The sequence below is a fragment of the Bison bison genome, unplaced genomic scaffold, assembly GCF_000754665.1.
Source record: "Bison bison bison isolate TAMUID 2011002044 unplaced genomic scaffold, Bison_UMD1.0 scf7180017864146, whole genome shotgun sequence".
NCBI lineage: Eukaryota > Metazoa > Chordata > Mammalia > Artiodactyla > Bovidae > Bison > Bison bison.
Window position 1 is genome coordinate 5,827,958 of NW_011494718.1, and position 20,026 is coordinate 5,847,983.

General features: G+C 38.4%; 1 long non-coding RNA gene across 1 annotated transcript; it reads left to right on the top strand.

The window, feature by feature from the left end:
• Nucleotides 1-1,506: 1,506 nt before the first annotated feature.
• Nucleotides 1,507-18,099, top strand: LOC104989167. The gene is made up of 2 exons (XR_825340.1): nucleotides 1,507-1,731; nucleotides 17,785-18,099. It is a non-coding gene; the product is annotated as an uncharacterized LOC104989167 (long non-coding RNA).
• Nucleotides 18,100-20,026: the final 1,927 nt, after the last annotated feature.

Consider the following 20,026-nt stretch of genomic DNA (forward strand, 5'->3'; position numbering starts at 1 on the left):
TATCTGAGATTATTGATATTTCTCCCAGCAATCTTGATTCCAGTTTGTGTTTCTTCCAGTCCAGCATTTCTCATGATGTACTCTGCATAGAAGTTAAATAAGCAGGGTGACAATATACAGCCTTGACATACTCCTTTTCCTATTTGGAACCAGTCTGTTGTTCCATGTCCAGTTCTAACTGATGCTTCCTGACCTGCATATAGGTTTCTCAAGAGGCAGGTCAGGTGGTCTGGTATTCCCATCTCTAAGAATTTTCCACAGTTTATTGTGGTCCACACAGTCAAAGGCTTTGGCATAGTCAATAAAGCAGAAATAGATGTTTTTCTGGAACTCTCTTGCTTTTTTGATGATCCAGCGGATGTTGGCAGTTTGGTCTCTGGTTCCCCTGCCTTTTCTAAAACCAGCTTGAACATCAGGAAGTTCACGGTTCATGTATTGCTGAAGCCTGGCTTGGAGAATTTTGAGCATTACTTTCCAATTGTGAATCAAGTTAAATTTAGGATAACCAGCTGGTGGCCAAGAGTTTTTTGTTGGTGTGGGAACATCTCCCCCGACCATCTCCAGAATTGTTGTAACATCATTTTCTCCCAGTCTGTAAACACCCCTATCTCATTTCCTTTTCTTTTCAGCTACAGCTCATGGTTGTTTCATGTGAACAACATACTTTTTCACCAAAACTCTGTACTTCCTCGAAGCCTTAGCCTTCTCTGACCCTGCCCAGAAAACCCTAAACCTACTTCAGTGTGCAATTTACCCTTCATGGTAGTATTTGCCCCCATTTTTCCAACCTGCCTTTATCTATGACCATGCGTTGTCCCCTCTCACACTAACTCTGGGCTTGATAGTGTGACTTGCTTTCATCAAGGGACATTAGCAAGTTGGGCAGTGACTTAAAAGATGCTTGCACACATGGGCTCACTCTCTCTGCTCTTCAGAACACTGAGCTCACTTCCTGAAGAAGCCTGATCTAGCCTGCTGGAGAGGAGCCATGATTTGAAGGGGAAATAACAAGGCCCAGCTGAGGTCTCTCCAGAACAACCTGGCTACCAACCATTAGGTATTTTTTAAAAAGGCCATCCTAGACCATGTAGTCCAAGTGAGCTCGCCCAGAACAGAAGACCCACCCAGCTGACTCGTAGAATCGTGAGAAATAATAAATGTTTGTTGTTTTAAGTGTTGGAAGAGTTTGGGTTGCAACAGAAAGTACTGTGCATTTTTCCGTACCCTTACAATGACCCTACCCTCATGGTGTGGTTAGAGAAAACTGCACATTTCAGACTAGAACTATGAGAAATCAATGATCTCAGTTGAGTCTTGGGCCCCCGACAACCCTTTTCCCTGTCAACAACCCTTCCCCTTCCTCTCAATGTGTGACTATTACAGTCGCTCACAATGCTGTTCCTGTCCCCAACTCAGCCTATCCCCTGTCATATTGAGAAAATGACCTCATTGCCTGCTTCAGATAAGGTGGGGCTTGCAGGCCCAGTAAGGACCTGATGTTTTCCTGTGTTTTGGGTGAGAAACCATCGGAGGCCTGTGAGTAGCAGAGTGACACTGGCTGCTGTGTGGAGAGCGCTGTGTGGCAAGCAGGAGTAGAAACAAGGAGCTGTTCGAGGAGACGACAGGAGCTCTGCGCAGGGAGACAGAGGAGGCAGTGCGCGGGGTGGAGAGCTGTGGTGGCAGGACTCTGTTCAAGGAGACTGAAACGCAGGCGGCATCCTCTGGACTTAAGTGAGTACAGTTGTCCTGGGTAGAAGGATGAAGTGAAAATTCTGGTTATGCTTTGAAGATGAGAGCCTAAAGAATATGGTGATTAATTGATGTGGGAAGAAAAAGAGGAAATCAGCGATAATCACATTTCACTGTAATGATTTTTTTTTTTTAATTGGTGCTTTCTAACCACTCCAGAATTCTTGCCTGGAGAATTCCATGAAGTGAGAAGCCTGGCAAGCCATGTTGTCGCAAAGAGTCGGACATGGCTGAGCAACTAACACTTTCACTACCTCATTCCCTCCTGGGAAGAAGGCAGAGACTGTCCTAAATATCTCTCTTTGTATATTAGTCTTGAATGAATGGATGAATGACTCAATCGATGAATCCTGATTAATATTTTTACTTTATATCAGACTACGCATTTTCTTTTGAAACTTAGCTTTTCTCTTTCTTTTCCTATTTACAAAGTGAAAATGGAGTAATGTGTTCTCATTGTAGAGGTGTTCCAAATGGAATTATGAAAATGCACTCTATTTTCTCCCAAAGCACAGTGATCAGAACAGGACAGGTCAACAAACTATGATCAGTTGGCAAAGAGAATGAAATCAATCCTGTGGCTGAACACCCTGTTCAGGTGAGGGTGTTTTTCCATGGTAGAGCGTTGTCTCTTGAGGAAGTAGTGTGCTAATTTGCATTCTGGCTTAAGCTCCTTATCTTGTTGCCAACTGGCACCTTTCATTGCCCTGTGACAGAAGACCAGCTGAATTCCCGAGTGCTGCAGAATATTTTATTGGTCATGTCAAACACATTAAGGCCTGGAAAATTTCTTAAGGTAACCAGATGCTCTTCAGAGTTACATAGAGGAGACAAACAAGAAAACAAGGAAAGGAGTCACTCCTTGTTTTCTTATTTGAAAACAAGAAAAGACAGTTTTAACAAGTTTAAAGGCCTCAGGGTATAACTGGAAGAACATGGATTTTGAAGCCAGACCTGGTTTCAAACCATTGCTTTGTCACGTGGTACGGGACTTTGTATTAGAGTCTGTTTTCTCACTGATTAAGTGGGAACAATACCTGCATCCTGTGGTTACTGAAAAGTTTAAATGACACAGTATACATTGGAAGCCTAGCACAGGCACATAGTAGACACTCAGTACCTGTTAACTCTCCTTTTCTCTCTCTCTCCAAAATGAATGTCAGAGTTACTGTCTTTTTCTCAGCTGCGCACTCACTGAGCCCTTCCCTGTCCTTAACCTTATTAAAGGTCAAGTGTTGCTCTCCTCGGAGCGCACTCAGCCATGTGGTTTCTTGGGAACAGATGGGAAGAAGGAGCTTGTCCAGGGAGGGAAGCAAGAGAATTAGGAAGGAAAGCTGACATTACGTCTGCACATGGTGATGCAGCGTCGTTACAGAGCTGCAGCCGTACAATCAAATTGGATTCCTTATTACCATTGCTGTCACAAAAACAGCACACGTCCTTGGCACACTCACTTTTTTTCTGATACCCGTGCGGCCATTATTGCTGGTTTTAAGTGGGGATTGAAGCCAGTTCCCTTACACTGTAAGAGTATAACTTGTTGCTGTTGTTCAGTCACTTAGTCGTGTCTGACTCTGCAACCCCATGGACTGCAGCACATCAGGCTTCCCTGTCCTTCACCATCTCCTAGATCTCTAGTCTTTCCCATTCTATTGTTTTCCTCTATTTCTTTGCATTGATCACTGAGGAAGGCTTTCTTATCTCTCCTTGCTACTCTTTGGAACTCTGCATTCAAATGGGTATATTTTTCCCTTTCTCCCTTGTCTTTAGCTTCTCTTCTTTTCTCAGCTATTTGTAAGGCCTCCTCAGACGGACATTTTACCTTTTTGCATTTCTTTTTCTTGGGGATGGTTTTGATCATTGCCTCCTGTACAGTTATGAATCTCTGTCCATAGTTCATCAGGCACTCTATCAGATCTAATCCCTTGAATCTATTTCTCACTTCCACTGTATAATCATAAGGGATTTGATTTAGGTCATACCTGAATGGCCTAATGGTGTTCTCTGCTTTCTTCAGTTTAAGTCTGAATTTTGCAATAAGAAGTTCATGATCTGAGCCATAGTCAGCTCCAGGTCTTGTTTTTGCTGACTGTATAGAGCTTCTCTAGCTTCGACTGAAAAGAATATAATCATCTGATTTCAGTGTTGACCATGTCCATGGTGATGATGTCCATGTGTAGAGTCTTCTCTTGTGTTGTTGGAAGAGGGTGTTTGCTATGACCATGCGTTCTCTTGGCAAAACTCTTTGCCAAGAGAGTTAGCCTTTACCCTGCTTCATTCTGTACTCCAAGGCCAAATTTGCCTGTTACTCCAGGTATCTCTTGACTTCCTACTTTTGCATTCTAGTCCCCTATGATGAAAAGGACATCTCTTTTTGGTGTTAGTTCTAGAAGGTCTTATAGGTCTTATTGAAACCATTCAACTTCAATTACTTCAGCATTACTGGTTGGGGCATAGACTTGGATTACTCTGATATTGAATGGTTTGCCTTGGAAACAAATGAAGAACATTCTGTCGTTTTTGAGATTGCACCCAAGTACTGCATTTCAGACTCTTGTTGACTATGAGGGCTACTCCATTTTCTTCTAAGGGATTCTTGCCCACAGTAGTAGATATAACAGTATATCTACTATAAGCAGTGGAACTTTTCTTCTGGATAACATTTCACAAAGTGACAATCTAAGGTAGAATCTAGTGTTGTCACAACTTGGCCTCATGTATATCTGAGTTCAGTCTCACTTTATCACTTAAAAGTTTGACTTCAGAGAAGTTTTTAATCTTTCTGAGCTTGTCTTCACCTTACTCTGTTAGTCGGAAGGCGAGTTCAGAACTGCCAAGTCACACAACTCCAGGGAGTGCCACTCACATAGGTTGTACAAGGTGTTAAGCGAAAACTTGACTCAGAAACTATAATGAGACTTCGCTGATAGGCATAAGCAATGTAGAAGTTATTTGTTGCTCATGCGGCAGTCCCATTGTATACAGTCCAGGGCCGATGCACAGGCTCTGTGGTTTTAGTGTTAGTCACTCAGCCACATCTGATTCTTTGCGACTCCGAGGACTGTAGCCCACCAAGCTCCTCTGTCCGTAGAAGTGTCCCAGCAAGAACACCGCAGTGGGTAGCCATTCCCTTCTTAATCTTATTATTCCGCCATCCATAATGTGGTGCTTTCATCCACTTGGCCCAAGGTGAAAGTTAACATGTAGTTCAGCAGGGAGAGGAAAAAGCAAACAGGAAGGCATATTTCTTTCCTTGCAGAATACCATCTACAAGTCCTTTTTTATTTTTTGGCCACTCTGTGCCGCTTGCAGGATCTTAGTTCCATGCAGACCCTCAGCAGTGAGAGCGCAGAGTCCTAACCACTGGGTCACCTGGGAATTTCCCCCATCTGCAAGTTCTGTGTATCTGCTCTGCATATCACTGTGATGTGCTTACCTGTAAGAGAGGCTGGGAAATGGAGGCCTTATCTGTATAGTCATGTGCCTACCAAAAATCCTGTTATTTTTCAAAGAAGAGAAGGATGGATATTTAGGAACAATTAGTCTCTGTCTGCCTTACTTGAATTTATTTTTGAAAATTAAATGCATGGAAAGTAACTGACACAAAGTAGATTTTCAAAAAACATTCTTTTTTCCCATTTCCCTCGTTCTTTCACCCTGAAAGGGAAATTATTTCCAACAGCATTTATTAGCAATACATTTACAAACATAAATAAGAATACTATTTTTTTTTGCTTAACTGACTAATTAACTAATAACTATTTAAATATGCAGCACTATAATGAATGCATGAAAGGTGTTGAAGAAATAAAACGCTTGGGAACAGGGAGCACCAGAAAGAGCCTTGAAAGGGCTGATTTTGATCAGAAACTTGGTTCCTAAGAACTGAGTAAGATAATGAAAGTGGTGGTAAGCAAATTTAGGTGAGCAGTTCAGGGTCCCAACACAGGGTCCGAATGACTGAGAGTCATTTTGAACTGTCACTTAGGGGATAAACCAGTGGTAGAGGGAAAAGAGGCTCTGGAAGAAATTTAGTCTGGGCTTAGGTGGAAATATTTTGTTAGTGTTTTTGGGTGTTTGTTTTAAATTTATTTTATTGAGGTGTATTGATTTGCAATGTTGTGTTGATTTCTACTGTACACAAAGTGGTTGAGTTATACATATGTCTATGTATTCTTTTTCCATATTATTTTCCATTATGGTTTATTGATAAACAGTATATATAGTAGGACCTTGTTGTTTATCCAATTCTGCATGTAATAGTTAGCATTTACTAATCCTGTGCTGTCAGTCCATCACCCCCACGCCCCTCCCCCTTGGCAACCACAACTTTGTGCCCTGTCTGTGAGTCTCTTTCTGTGTCATACATAGGTTCGTTTGTGTCATACTTTAGTCCCCACATATAAGTGATACCACATGGTATTTGTCTTTCTCTTTCTGCCTTACTTTGCTTAGTATGATAATCTCTAGGTCCATCTCTATTTCTGCAGTTGGCATTATTTCATTCTTTTCATGATGCATACTCTGTTATATGTATGTACCACATCTTCTTTATCCATTATGCTGTCAATGGGCATCTAGGTTGTTTCTGTGCCTTGGCTATTGTGAATAGCGCTGCTTTGGACAAGGGTTGCATGTATCTTTCTGAATTAGAGTTTTGTCCTGGTATATGCCCAGGAGTGGGATTGCTGGATCACATGGTAATTATATTTTAATTTTTTGAGGAATCTTCATACTGTTCTGCATAGTGGCTGCATCAACTTATATTCCTACCGACAGTGCAGGAGGGTTCTCTTTTCCACACCCACTCCAGCATTTGTTATTTGTTGATTTTTTAATGATGGCCATTCTGACAAGTATGAGGTGATTAGGTGGAAATATTTTCAGCCAGCAGGAGAGAATAGGTCTGTTTCTAACCTCTAAAGAGTCAGAGAAAGGTGCTTTTGACAAGAGTAAACAAAGAATGATTTTAAAGGAAATACATTCACTCACAGACTCATGTATTGATTCATTTATTAGTGATATTCAAAATTAATTCATTTTGAATGATGATTCATTCAAAAACAGGGCTCTGCCCTCAAGAGTCTTATGGTCTAGCATGCTAAGGAGATTGAGCAATGTGGTCTGATAAACTTACACATGGCCTCATCTGTACATGGATTCTACTCAGTGACACCTTCAAATAGTGTAGTGAACAATATATGTACCGCCATAAAGTCTGTGTATAGTCAATGCAAATTATGAAGACTGCAGAAACATTATGCCTCTTGTTCAAACTTTTAATCAGAGCAAATATCCACATACACACTTCTTACCCTCAACTCCTGTATTGCAAATACATGGATATTCATTTAACTAGGATCTCTACGATGATGTTCATCGTAACAAGATTTTTACTTGTAAATCAGATATTCATTCATTCAATAGTATTGTTGAGATACATAGCATGACCTTTATCCTTTCCATATGACCTTTATTTTGAGAGCTTCTCAAGTACTATGATAAGTGTAATTTGCAATTAACCGACTTGGCTTCAGTCCCAGCTTTCCCACCAAAAGTCACTTAATCCTTCTGAGATTTAGGTCCCTGCAAAATGGAGATAATAATGCCTGCCTAGTCTACCTTACAGAATTATTGCTGTGCTCTCAGTAAAATTAAAAATGCAGAGAAATAGTGAGTTTTTTTAATTGCTATAATTTCAGACCTTGAGCATATATCAGCATCCAGAATGATATTTAAACTGCCACCTAATTTTTCTGGGCAACTTGAGAGATGGGTTCAGACTGAATTTCTCTTTTTCTCTGCTAACCTACCACACAACTTGATGTTTTCTATTCCTCTTCCTGTTTCTGCATTTGTCCCTCTCAATAATTGCTAAAATGAGAATTGGTTTAAGTAATTTAAACTGCTGGTAGTTACACTGAAAATACAGAGAAAACAGGTAGAAGCTTTTGTTATTTTGTTGCAGTGAGAAAGAAAATCAGGAGCAGTCCTTATCTCACTTAGTCTCTTACAGCTTTCATGACCACAGTGTAAGACAGGATTATTAATGAGGAAAAAAAGGCTACATGCTTTAGTGAGTTCCCCCAAATCACACAGCTATAAATGTAGAGCTGGGATTCAAAACCAAGTTTGATAACAGAGATTAACTTTTTCCCTCTAACAAATTCCCACGTGATGCTGGGAATTACGTATCCTGATCTTGCTCCGCATTTTAAGAACCACTGGGCCAGACTACTGTATTCATCATCTAGTATCAATAATACTGTATTGAACATTGGGTTAAAAAACCAGCATATACTAGCTGGGAACAACTAAGATTACCCCACTTGAAACATATACAGTCCATTTTGTGTGTTTTTGCACTAAAAAAATAGAGGAACAAAAAACACATGAGACATATAGGAAACAAAAATGACAAATGTAAATGCAGTCCAGTAACCTGACATGTGAGTGGATGAACCGATCCAATCAAAACGCAGACACTGTCAAACTGGACTTTTAAAAGGGATTCAACTATATATTGTCTACAGAAGAAGCTATTATAAAACTAGACACTTTATATTCAAAAATACAAATAAATAGAAAGTAAAGGAAAAGAAAAGGATATGTAATGCAAACATCAAAAGAAACTAAAATGACTAATGTGACAAAATAGACAAAGTCTATTAAAATGTTATTGGAGATGAAGAGGGATATTTCATAATGATAAAAGGGTCAGTCTATCAGGAAGCCATGACAGTTATAAACATACATGCATCCAGCAACAGATCATCAAAAATACATAAAGCAAAAACTGACAAATGAAGGGAAAAGTAGTTCTACGATAATAATTGGAGACTTCTCCATTTTCAAAAATGAACAATTAGATAGAAGACCAATAAAGAAATTGATGACTTGAACAATGCTATAAGCCAGTTAGGCCTAATAGATACAGAGAGAGCACTCCACCCAACAGCAGCAGAATTCAGTCCTCTCAAATACACATGGAAGATTCTCCAGGATAGACCATGTGCTGAGCCATAAGGTAAACTTCAATACATTTAAGAGGATAGAAATAATACAAAATATGTTCTCAAACAAAGTGTCGAGAAAAATCAGTCTAAGAAAAGAAATGGAAATTTTTATTTGAGCATGATTTGAGGATCATAACCTAGAAAGAGTATCTCAGAAAGCTCTGAGGACTGTTCTGCCCATCAGAAGTCAATACACAGTTATAGAGGAATTGTTCTGAGACAGAGGGCTATACATCAAAAGATGTATTACTGACATTTTACATAATCCAGATCTGAGTGTGGCCCCATATCAAGAAAGAATGTTATCTTTAAGGAGTTGTCTTAAGAGAATGTTGCTCTTAGTGTTTGAGTGGGAATTTCTGCCAGTGGGGAAGGGTTGGTTGATTCAAATACGGATACACAATGTACAGTAGGGGGAAAGAGGAGAAAAAAGGAAAAGAAAATTTTATTTAAATTTTTTTTGTCTTGCCATAAAATGTGAATTTTGTTTCACAAAAGAATGAAATTAGAAATAAGTAACAAAAAGAATCTGGGGAAATTCATAAGTAAATTAAAAAACAGACTCCTAAGTACCCAAAGGGTCAAAGAAGAAAGCCAAAGTGAAATTAGAAAATACTTTGAGATGAATGAAAATGAAGCAGCATACCAAAACTTATGGGATATAGCTAAAGCAGCACTTAGAATGTAATTTATAGCCTAAAATGCCTGAATTAAAAGAAAGCTCTTTAATCTATAACTTAACCTTCTATCTTAAAACACTGGAAAAGCAGGAGCAAATTAAATCTTAGGCAAACAAGGAAGAAAATAATGAAGCTTAGAGAGGAAATTAATGAAGTAGAGAATAGAAAAACAATAGAAAAAATAAATGGAAACAAAAGGTTGTTCTTTGACTAGATCAACAAAACTGGCAAATCTTTAGCTAGACTGGCCAAGAAAAAAATTTTTAAAGACTCAAATTACTAGAATCAGAAATGAAATAGGGGATATTCTTGCTGGACTTACAGAAATAAAAAGGATTATAAATGAATACTATGAACAACTATATGCCAATAAATAAATTAGATAACAGGAGAAATGCAGAGATTATTATAAAGACACTACCAAAACTAACTCAAGAAGAAATAGGTAATCTTAAGAGACATATAATAAGCATATTGAATTGGTAATAAAAAGTACCTGAAACTGCAATTCAGACTGAGACTTGAACCCACAATCTTTTAATTGAGATCACACACTTGTTCTCAGGACTTAATGAAGCTCAGTTTCTTGATGTCTTATCTCAGAATTCAACGAGAGACAAAGTGGATTTATTTAGAGAGAAACACACCCACAGAATATGGGCCATCTCAGAAGGCGAGAGGCCCTGTCTTGGTGTGGTTAATTTTTATGGGCTGAGTAATTTCATGGGCTAATGAGTGGGAGACTGATTCTATCTCAGGGGCCACCACCCACTTTTTGACGTTTTATGGTTAGCTTCAGAACTGTCGTGGCACTGGTGGCTGTGTCATTTAGATGCTAATGTAAATGAGTATAATGCAATGAGTGTATAATGAGGCTCAAGTTTCACTAGAAGTGGAATCTTCTGTCATCTTGGACCTAGATGGTTCTGACCAGTTTTTGTCATATCCTATGATGGCACCCCACTCCAGTACTCTTGCTGGAAAATCCCACGGACGGAGGAGCCTGGTGGGCTGCAGTCCATGGGGTCACAAAGAGTCAGACACGACTGAGCGACTTCCCTTTCACTTTTCACCTTCACGCATTGGAGAAGGAAATGTCAATCCACTCCAGTGTTCTTGCCTGGAGAATCCCAGGGACGGGGGAGCCTGGTGGGCTGCCGTCTATGGGGGTCACACAAAGTTGGACACGACTGAAGCGACTTAGCAGCAGCAGCATGACTATGTCATTCTTTTAAAGGTTGTGCCCTGCCCCCTTTCCCTCTGTTTATACCCACAAAGAAAAGCCATACCCCAGGTGGCTTCACTGATGAATTCTACCAAACATTTAAAGAAGAATTAGTACCAGTTCATCACAAACACTTGCAAAACATAGAAGTTGAGGGAGCACTTGCAGGCTCACTCTATAGGGCTCATTCGATACTATCGTGTCCAGTATTACCATGATTTAAAAGACTTGACAGAGCTATTCTAAAACTAAACAAGCTATTACAAAAAGAAAACTAAAACCCAGTATCTCTTATGAATGAAATCCTCAACAAAATACTAGAATTGAATCCAATAACATATAAAAAGAATTATATACCATGACCAAATGGGATATATTTCAGGAATGTGAGATTGGCTTAATTCTCAAAATCAATAAATGTAATATACCATATCAATAAAATTAAAAGGAAAAATCAAAAAAAACAACCTATGCACTGGGAGAAAAAACTCTCAGTGTTCATAGTAGCACTACTTAAAATAGCCAAGAGACGGAAGCAACCTAAGTGTCCATTAACAGATGAGTCGATAAAGAACGTGGTGCATATATACAACGGCATGTCACTGAGCCATAGAAAAGAATGAAATACCACTTACAGCAACATGGATGGACCCAGAGATTACTGTACTAAGCCAATAAGACAGAGAATGACAAACATGATATCACATACCTGCGGAATAAAAAACAGTACAAATGAACTTATTTACAAAATAGAAGCAGACTCACAGGCGTAGAAAACAAACATGGTTACCAAAGGGAAAGAGGTTGTTGTTCAGTCGCTCAGTCGTGTCCAACTCTGAGACCCCATGGACTGCAGCATACCGGGCTTCCCTGTCCTTCACCATCTCCTGGAGTTGGTGACGGCATCCAACCCTCTCATCCTCTGTCGTCCCCTTCTCCTCCTGCCCTTAATCTTTCCCAGCATCAGGGTCTTCTCTGATGAATCGGCTCTTCGCATCAGGTGGCCAAAGTATTGGAGCCTCAGCTTCATCATCAGTCCTTCCAATGAATATTCACAATTGAGTTTCTTGAAGGAGGGGAAAGGGATAAATTGGGAGTAGGGGGTTAGCATGTACACTACAATATATACAATATATAATATATAAGCATTTACTGTATAGCACAAGGAAGTACAATATATTCAATATCTTGTAGAAAAAACTATAATAGAAAAGCATTTTTAAAAGAATGTAGATATCTACATATATGTTTATAACTGAATCACTTTGCTGTACACCTGAAACTAACATTGTAAATCAACTTTATGTGCATGCATGCTAAGTAACGTCAGTCTTGTCTGACTCTTTGCAATCCCATGGACCATAGCCTACGAGACTTGTCTGTCCATGGGATTTTCCAGGCAAGAATCCTGGAGTGGATCATCTATACTTGTTTTTTAAAAAAGCAAAAACCACATGATCATCTCAGTAGAAGCAGAAAGAGCATTAACAAAATCCAACATTCTTTCGTGATAGAAACACTTAGCAAACTAGTAAATAAAAAGGAACTTCTTCAACCTATTAAAAAGCACCTATGAAAAGCCTACAGCCAACAATACACTTAATGGTGAAAGACTATGATTTTCCTCTAAGATCAGAAATAAAACAAGGATATCCACTCTTGCTACTTCTAGTCAACATTAATCTAGAGGTTCTAACAGAGGAATTAAGCAAGAAAAAGAAAGGAATTCAGATTGGAAAGGAAGAAGTAAAACCATATGCACAGATGACATGATCTTGTATGCAAAGAATTAAATAAAAAAAGAAAAGCACCCCCCAAAAAAAACCAAAAATATAGACTATAAACTAGTACAATAAAATTGCAGGATGAAGGATTGATATACAAAATTCAAATGTATTTTTATACATTAACAATGAATTGTCAGAAAATGAAATTAAGGTACAATTCTATTTATAATAACATCAAAAAGAATAAAATACTTAGGGGTAAATTAAATTGAAATAAACCCATGTGTTTATGGTCAGCCTATTTTTAAAATGAGTACCAAGACCATTCAATGGAAAAAGAATAGTCTTTTCAGCAAATGATGCTGGGACAACTGAATAGCCATATGTGAAAGAATGAAGTTGGATCCTTATCTCACACTGTGTACGAAAATTAACTCAAAATGGATCAAAGACCTAAATTTAATAGCTAAATTTATTAAGCATTAGAAAAAATAGAGGTAAATCTTCTTGACTTCAAGTTTGACAATTGATTCTTAGATGCAACACTAAAAGCACGAGCAAAAAAGAAAAATAGATAAGTTGGACCTCATCAAAATTAAATTTTTTTCTGCTTCAAATGAAACTGTAAATAAAGTGAAAAGATCCACAAGATGAGAGAAAACATTTACAAATCATATATTTGCTAAGAGTATTGTATCTGGAATATATAGAAAACTCTATCAACTCAATAATGAAAGACTGATAACCCAATTAAAAATGGGCAAAGGATCTGTGAAGACAGTTCTCCAAAGAAGACATACAAACGACCAACAAGAACATGCAAAACTGAATGACGTCAATAGTCATTAGAGATGACTAATAGTCATTAGACTAGTATATCCATATGGTATATATGGATATAATAGTATATCCATATCCATTTTACCATATGGATATACCATATCTAAGGTATATCCATATGGTAAAAAAAAAAAAGAATGGTGCATGCTACAACATAGAGGAATTTTGTAAATATTATGCTGAGTGAAAGAATCCAGACACAAAATGCCAAATATTTTATGATTCATTTATTGAAATAACCAGAGTTGGCAAAGTCCTAAAAACATAAAACAGATTACGGATTCCCTAAGATTGGGAATGGGGGGAGGGAGAAACAAGAAGTAATTGTTTAATGGGTACGGAATTTCTCTTCGGGATGATGACGATATTCAGGAACTAGATAGTGGTGATGGTCGCACAAACTGTGAATACACTAAATGTAACTAATGGTAAATTATTTTTTTGTATATAGTTCACCACAAGGATAATGATAAAAACAAAGCACTTTTCCTACCATTGTTTAAGAAATAAAACTTTTTAAATATATAAAAGCAAACTGACTCCAACAACAAAAATAAACATTTTATTGTTTAAAAAACATTGTGAATTATTAGTTGATTTAAGAAAGAAATGGAAAATTGTATTCGAGCCAGTTTGAGGACTATCGCCCGTGAACAACCTCTCAGAAAGCTCTGAGAAATGTGCTACTCATTAGAGGTGCAAACCCAGTGATGCAGGTTATTTTGGACAGAAGGCTGTACATTTAATGATGTATTATTGGCAGTTTACACAATCCAGCTCTGCAGGTACAAAGTGGTCGGTCATTGTGACCCCTTACAAGATCAAGAAGGGATGAATGCTCTTATTTGAGGAGTCACATTGTTGATGCCAGGAGAATGTTGCTCTTTATGGTTGAGCAGGTATTTCTGCTCCTGGGAGGCCGTGGTTGATGCATGATGCAGACACAATGCACAGTAGAGCGGAGGGAGGAGGCCAAAGGGCAAAGACAGTGTTTTATGCTTAAATTTTTCCTGTCCCGCATAAAATAAAACATGAATTTAATTTCACAAAACAAAAGCAAGTTAGGCTCTTTTCCTTCATATAGTTATACTCAATACCAAAATAATATGGCTCCAAGTTTCTTTGGTAGGTTGTGGGGACCTAAGGTCATTTACTGAGCAATGAAGTGACACAATCAGAACTCTAGGAAATCCATCTGGCATACAAATTTGGTAGTCTGGAGGGGGAGTGGAGGCACAGGCCTCTTGCAGTGGTCTCAGCCCCTAGGCGCACTAAACTGGGCATTTTTCTTTCTATTCCTAGAAAGAAACATATGAAATCCTGTGTTTACTCTTTTGTTTTCTTTTACATCCACTGCACTTACAATTAGACTTCTATTATAGCAGGAGAGAGCAGACCAGAATATAGATAGTGGTATCCTTCTAGATGGGGCTTCCCAGGGGGCTCAGTGGTAAAGAACCCACCTGCCAATGCCCGAGACACAGGAGACGTGGGCTCGATCCCATCAGGAGATCCCGTGGAGGTAGGCAGGCAACCCACTCCAGTATTCTTGCCTGAAGAATCCCATGGACGGAGCAGCCTGGTGGGCTGTAGTCCACGGGGTCGCAAAGAGTTGGACACAACTGAAGCAACTGAACACTACCACGATCCTTCTAGATAACAGGCAAATTGAACGCTTCCCAAAGGAAACATCAGACCAGGAAGTATCAGGCAACCTAAGATTTCTTTTGTTAAACAGGAAGTTTACAGTGTTTGCTTTCTTAGTCTATAGCCAACCAGCCTAAGATAAGCAGCAGCTGCCATGTACTGATGATTAGCTAAAGGAATCATACATGTCATCTAGTTAGCTCACGTAATCCTTTTTGACAAACGTGAGTATTATTTAGTCCCATCTTACGGATGAATAAACTGGGATTCAGAGAGAACAAGAAACTTGTCCTTTAAGGTACAGTGAGTTGGACTTCACAAGACTGTATTCTCAGGAAGGAAAAAAAAAAGTTAAAATTGGGAAGCATGATGTGTTTGCTGCTCTAATGATGTGTCTATCCCACCTGAGTTTATCACAGTATTCTTTCAGAAGGGCCAGAGTAAATGTGCCTGCTTTCTGGAAATTTTAATGTATTTATTTTAATCAGTCCTTCGAGAACTCGCAAAAGACTTCTTTATGTACATCTCTTCCAAGGATGTTAAGCTTTTGCGTTATTGACTCAGAAGGATAAAGTCACAGGGCAAGGTCATCCTGCTGACATTAGGGGTGCGGGTCCCCCCTGAGGAGCGGGTCTTTACTGTGCTCAGTGTCAGAGAAGAGGTGAGAAATAGGAAACCAGAGCTTAGAGGGCCAGGAGGGGGAACTTCAGGTATTTGGCTGGGAGTTACTCTGTTTCTTGAGAATTCATTTCAGGGTCCTTCTGGAAGGGAAAAAGAGGATATCCTCTGCAACTGGGAGGCAGCCAGGCCTAGCCACCAAAGCTGTAGATGAATGGGTCTTATCTTAACAAAAGATCTTCCAGGCTCATTTCATTCTTGTTCACTTTCCTTTTGTCATCCCTCAGCCTCTGGTAAAATCTTATTTAAATTAACTAGGCCACATAAAGTTAAGAGAAGAGCTTTGTCTTCCTTAGGCCAGAGGCTAAGAGGGAGAATGAAACTGGGGACTCAGTCACCCTGCCGGCCACTTCTCACCATTGCCCACCGTGATCTCCTTCCCACTATTGTCTGTTATGGAGGAGCAGAGGTGTGATTTGTGTTAAGGGACTCAGGGGTTCCTTATCCACTGACCTTAGAACAATGCTTGTCAAACTGCCAGTCAGATCCTTTAGTAGGTCATGGAATCAATTTAGTGAGTGTCAATCAGCACTTGCTTTTAAATGAAATGGAGTAGGACTAGCATGGACTTAGAAAGTTTAACTATTGTTTTATGAGTTTTTGTTTCAGTTTTAGAAAATATAAAGTGATGTGTGGGTGTTGGGTCACCGTATCAAATGTATTTCTTACTGTGCATTATGATCAGAAAAGTTTGAATACCACTGCTGTAAGTATCTAGTGAAATCAATTAGAGTTACCAAGGGAAAAATGAGGCTTTATATATTCTTAATTCAGTTTTATTGGCGTGTAGTTGATTAGTTTTGCTGTACAGCAGAGTGAATCAGTTACATATGTACACATACTCGCTCTATTTTAGATTATTTTCCCATACAGCTCACTAGAGAGTACTGAATAGAGTTCCTTGTGCCATACAGTAAGTTCTTATTAGTCATCTATTTTATGAATAGTAGAGTATATATGTCAATATATATATATATATATATATATGTCAATCCCAATTTATGCCTTCCCACATCTCCCCCTTGGTAACTATAAGTTTGTATTCTACATATGTGACTATTTCTGTTTTATAAATAAGTTCTCATTTGTACCATCATCTTATATTCCACATATAAGCAATATAATGTATCATTTGTCTTTCTCTGTCTAATGTCACTCAGTGTGACAATCTTTGGGTCCATCCATATTACTGCAAAGGACATTATTTTGTTCTTTTTTTATGGCTGAGTAATATTCCATTGTACATATATGTAGCACATCTTTATCCCTTCCTCTGTTGATGGACAAGGTCCATATATTTCATTGAATTTTTTTTTTCACTTTAGAATTTCAAAGATTCTCCCGTTTAACACATGTAAAAAGTAACCTCCCCAAATAAAAACTCTTTTGGGTGCTTTCAGGCATTTTTGCTCTAATTAATAGTTCAAGCTCTGTCAGTACCTTTGTCTGACCTGTCAGGAATGGAGACACAAATCTGCTAGTGAGTTTAGGTGCCTGGAAATAGTGATCTTTGGCAGGACCTGAACTTGTTTACTTCTTTTAAGAATGAAAGGTATAGGCCCTCCCCTGTTGTGTCCGTGGCACAGTTAACCCAGGCCTGCTGATGGACAGGCACACTGTAACCCATAACCTGCAATTGCTACTCGTCACCCCTCAACCTGTAGTCTTCATTGTGATGCTAGATAAATGTCATCGCATAATTGAACTGTCTGTCTTTCTGGAATCAAGACAGGTCACACAGTCTCCTCTCACAACCCCCACTCCCTTGAGTTCAACAGTAAGTACTTATCCCATTAATTCTAAACCTTAATCATACTGACTTAACCTGTGATTAAACTGGTTCACATGTGCATGGCATGGGTAGTGTGAATTTATTTCTCTCCCAGACATTTTCATCACTTTATAAGTTTGATTTACAAGCTAAGTATTCAGATACCTGTTTCCTTCTAGGTCATCACAGAAGGACGGTAGTACTTCAGTTCTGGTTCATGGCATGGGAGAAGGAAAAAAGCTCTTTACCAAAACAGATGAGCAAAAAGATTATGCAGTATCTCCTTTGTGATATCAGTCGATAATTATGACATTATAACTTACAGACAATTTAAGGGGAAACTGAGGAAGTCTCAACAAAAGCAAAATCTTAGTATAAATAGTTGACTGACATTTAATACACCTCAGATGACCAGTCTAAACTAATTATAATTCTGTTTTCTTTTCAGCAGTTGGTTCCAAATTAGGAGTGTGACCACTTGTGCCAGGGTTCTTAGAAGCACTTCCTCATCCCTAAGAGTGGTCTTCTTTCTCTGGATACTGGCGTGTTTGGATTGTGATGCCAAGGTTTTTTGCTGTCATCTGTCTCTTGCCCAAGGAGGAAGCTGTTCTCTGAAGGATGAAGCTCTGTCTGAAGGATGACAGAGTAAAGATTGGAGGAGCCTTGGATCCTTCATGACCTTGTTGTGCAACAGCATCTATCAACCTTGCCCTCCCTATGAACTTCCTTGTTATATGATATAATAAATTTCCCAATTCTTTCAGTATTAGTCACAGTGTGAATGGGTTTTATTATTAGCTGCTAAAACATTCTGTTCACCAAGTGCCACTTGGTAACACTGATTTTCCACAAATGCTGGTAAAATGCTCACTTCAACTCATCCCACATTCTCCAGCATAGTTAGAGAACGCTCTGGAGAATATACATGGGTCCAGATTTTTTAGAAACTCTCCAGGTACGCAGACCTCAGTCTTGTCAGGGTTAGTCTATGTCAAAAACTTCTATTCTCTTCCTTTCAGCCAAGTACTCCGCTGACCTTCATTGCAGACTCAAGCCAGGTTTGAGAATGTAATTCTTTCTTAACTGGAAGCATATAAGAGTTACCAGGAGTCAAGATGCCACGAGCTATTTGTCCCTGTATCTATTATTGAGGTGCCCAAAAAGTTTGTTTGGGTTTTTCTGTAAACTGTAACAAACTCGAATGAACTTTTTGACCAACCCAATATTTAAAGTCTGCTTAAGTTCCAGACTCTTTTTGACTAGTCTGCTGGATTGGGTTTCCGACTTCATGCTGTCTTTCTTGCCTGTGTTATTGGCTCGTGTTGAAGAGACTGCTTCCATCTTTCCCTTCACCCAATCCTGTTATTTAAATCTCACCTGACCACCTGAATTCCTTATTCATTCCTTCTGTGTCTTGCAGCATCTTCATGTTTCTTTAAAGAACAATAAAATGTATTTACAAGAAGGAAATAAATAGCCCAAAGTACATTGGAGAAGTCTTTGGGCAAGAGTGACTACAATAGTGTTTCATAGTTTCTTACACCCACTATTTTTTTCTTGCCTTAAGGAGAATTTATAAGCTGTTACCTTTGAATGCTCTATATTAACTGTTGTAAAAGTTTCACATGTATATTGAGTATAGTTTTTTTATTACCAAAGATTCCAAAGAGAGAGGAGAAATTAACCAGAAATGTTTATTTCAAAAGCAGCTTTTGATAATTATTGTAAAATATCATTAGCGATAGTTCAGCATATAAAGTTAGTAACTTCTTTAATATAGTCATTTGTCATTTATAAACACCAACCCATTAACCTGAGTAATCAACTCTGTTTCTGCTTCAATTCCACTTAGTAGGTTTAGGGTTAACCACAGATTTTTCTCTGGCTTGTGCGTGTGTGTAAGGACAGGGAGGCCTGGCATGCTGCAATTCATGGGGTAGCAAAGAGTTGGACACGACTGAGCGACTGAACTGAACTGTGTGTGTAAAATAACTTATTGCAATCTTCTTTATGTGCATTTACACATATGAAAAAGAAGTTAAATATATTAGAGTCTTTATTCTCATATATTAGCTATGTGATGTTTAATTTCCTACCCATCAAAATATATTTTAATTAATTATCAATTAGCTTCTCTTGTTCTTCTTATAATACACTCTTGAATTACTTTTCTACCTGCTATATAATTCTATGAAACTTTTATTATGTGTTAGGAAAATATTATGCTGGATCCAGATCTCCAAAGGCCTTTTAAAAATGTAATTTATCATTGCTTTTTATTAAAAAAATTTTGTACTTCAAAGGACACTATCAAGAAAGTAAAAAGACAACCCAAAAATAGGAGGAAATATTTGTAAATCATATATCTGATAAAGAATTTGTATCCAGGATATATAAAGAGCTCTAACATTTAACAATAAAAAGACAAACCAACTAAAAATGGACAAAAGGTTCATACTGACATTTCTCTAAAGAAGATAAACAAATGATACAGCATTATAGATCAACTGTACTCCAAGAAAAAAAATTGTTTTAATGTGTGAGAGCACTAGAAAAAAAAATGACCATAAGCATGTGAAAACACACTCAGCATTAGTCATTAGGGAAACACAAATCAAAACCTCACTGAGATATGACTTCACACCCACAGGGATGGATGGTTATAATAAAAAGACAGACAATAATAAGCATTG